This window comes from Oncorhynchus tshawytscha, unplaced genomic scaffold, assembly GCF_018296145.1.
Source record: "Oncorhynchus tshawytscha isolate Ot180627B unplaced genomic scaffold, Otsh_v2.0 Un_contig_5325_pilon_pilon, whole genome shotgun sequence".
In the NCBI taxonomy this organism is placed as follows: Eukaryota; Metazoa; Chordata; class Actinopteri; order Salmoniformes; family Salmonidae; genus Oncorhynchus; species Oncorhynchus tshawytscha.
Window position 1 is genome coordinate 11,265 of NW_024606934.1, and position 2,805 is coordinate 14,069.

At 37.2% G+C, this 2,805-nt stretch overlaps 1 pseudogene; it reads left to right on the plus strand.

The window, feature by feature from the left end:
• Nucleotides 1-1,787: 1,787 nt before the first annotated feature.
• On the plus strand, nucleotides 1,788-2,617 carry LOC121842306 (annotated as a pseudogene).
• The last annotated feature ends 188 nt before the right edge of the window (nucleotides 2,618-2,805 follow it).

A 2,805-nucleotide genomic window follows, 5' to 3' on the forward strand; every position in this document is an offset into this window, starting at 1 on the left:
TCTAGTTGTAGAAACATCTCAAGGATGATTCATGGAAACAGGATGCACCCGAGCTCAATTTTGAGTATCATAACAAGGAGTCTGAATACTGAAGTATATAAAGTTTTCTAATCATTTAAAATGTGCAAAACATTCTTAACCTGTTTTCGCTTTGTCATTATGGGGTATTGTGTAGATTCATGAGATTACTTTTTTAAATACATTTTGAATAAAGCTGTAATGTAACAAAATCGGGAAACAGTGAGGTGTCTGAATACTTTCCGAATGCACTGTATACACACAGGCTTTACTTATTAAGGATAGTGGTAGGTCATCAGTAAAAATGTAAAACAGAACCAAGACAGCTGCCTTGAGGTATACCACACTCTACTTGGTTTACATTAGAAAAGATTCTATGAAAGAAAACCCCTTGTGTTCTGTTAGATAAGTGGCTTTCAATCGTCCTTAATGAAATATCCTCCTCAAGTAGAAGTACTGTTACTTTCATGACATGTTACTCAAGTAGAAGTACAAATATTGGTGTAAAAAAAACTAAAGTGACAATATAAAGTAGCTCATTTGAAATCAAATCAAACTTCCAAACAGTGCAGTGAAAATGTCAAACCAGTAAACAAATAATAATACAAATGAATCAAATTCACATAATGCTCAGGGTAAAAGGAATTGAGGTAAAATAAAAACATTGTCCTTGATAATTAGATCATTCCGCTAAGGTTAGCTGAATGTTGTTACACATTATATTTTCCTGCATTAAATTGAAAATAGAGAATTATGTACAGTAGGAACAAAGGGCATTTGTTTTATGAGTTGTATAAAGGCACATCTGTTACCTGGGCCCCCATTGCAAAAGAGGTTTCTAACCTCAATGCTCTGAAAGTATAAGCCTCTAGTTGTCAGACAGGTTATTTTGATGGCATGATAGGTGTGCCTCGTCACTAGTCTAGTTGACACTAACAAGAGCCCTCTATGGTAAGGGGTGGTTTATTTTCTTTCTCAAACCTGATTTCACTGTTAAGAGTTTTAAACATGTTTGATTTAAAGACATTCTATTAACAAAACATGCTCTGTTCAAAAGTGTATTATTGTTTAGGAGAATGCAGCCATACACCTTTTATACAGTCTATTTCCTCAGGATAATGTTAACTTACTTGAGGACACTTTACATGCTATTTAAAAAATGTTTTTTAATTAACCTTTATTTAACTAGGCAAGTCAGTTAAGAACACATTCTTCAATACAATGACGGCCTACAAGCACTGTTAATAATAGCCTTTAAGATTTCCTATTGTTAATGATTGTCATTATTCTGTGTTTGTGCAGTAAAACTGATAGAAACCTTTCAGAAAAACTGCATGACTCACCATACACTGATTACGGGTGAATTTGATTCAGATGGAACAGATTATAAAGGCATTTTAACATCATAGATTTAGCCTGTGGTAACTTGTTGAAAAGACAATGGCTGGAATGTGGTTTTAACCAATCACCATTCAGGTTTAGAACCACCCGTATAATCAGAGCATAAAGCAACGCATGTGAAATCTTTTCAAGCTGTTCCTTTTATATACTTAATGTCTAAAGTTGTGTTTCTTTCTTACAGGACAAACATGTCATCAACAACTTCCAACCGAACACATCATCTAACTCTGATAGCTGCTCTTGGTGTTTTGTGTTCAGTGGTACTATTTTTTGTTTACTTTAAACCCTCATCTACTGCATGTTCATCTCGGTTGGAGGATTTGCCATTTTGGCAAAGGAGATGTTTCCTCACATACCAAAAAAAAAAGCCTGTGGAAAAGCCACTTGTGTTGCTCTGGTTCTGGCCACTGGGTGTGAGATGGAATTTTTCATTCTGCCAAACCCATTTCAACATCGATAGCTGTGTTCTGACAGATGACAGATCCCTTTATGACAAAGCAGACGGAGTGGTTATTTTTCACCAAGACATCAGCTGGGACCTGAAGAACCTGCCTCAGTCTCCTCGGCCACATTTTCAGAAATGGATCTGGTTTCAATTGGAATCACCAACAAATACTGCCAGAAAACCAGGTGTGGAAACCTCTTTAACCTCACTTTGGGCTATAGACGAGATGCTGACATCACAGTGCGAAATGAATTGACAACCGTGAAGAATGAAAAGGACAGTGAGTTTGTGCTGCCCAAGAAGGATAAATTGGTTTGTTGGATTGTGAGCAACAATCCTGCAACTGGGACAGGAACCAGAGCAAAGTACTATCAAGAGCTGGTCAAACACATCAAGATAGATCTTTTTAGTGCTGCTTTTACAGGGAGTCGTTTGAAGTATGAGGGACTATTACTCAACCCTTGCTAGCTGTAAATTCTACCTTTCATTTGAGAATTCAATCCACAGAGACTACATCACAGAAAAGGTGAACGGACCGCCTTGGCAGGAACCGTATCAGTAGTCTTGGGCCCACCCAGAGAGAACTATGAACAGTTTTTCCCAGCTGATTCTTTCATTCATGTAAATGACTTTAATGCAAAGGCACTGGCTGACTTCCCCTTCTTCACTTGGACAAGAATGATGAGATGTAGAAAAGTTTACTTCACTTGGAGGAGGTACCTTAAGGCCAAAGCCCCCACCTCCAGAGAATAGAGTAAGAGTTTTCTCACTGTTTGTTTCGCCTGTGAATACATGGCAGAGACAAGGGATATTATAATGTTTTCCACGACGTTTATGAATGGTACTTTGTTTGAGTGTTTAGCCAACATTTTGTAAGCACAGAAAATATCTATTTGGCTTAGCTACGTAATTCTAGCTTTCTTTTTTGTATCAATTCAAAG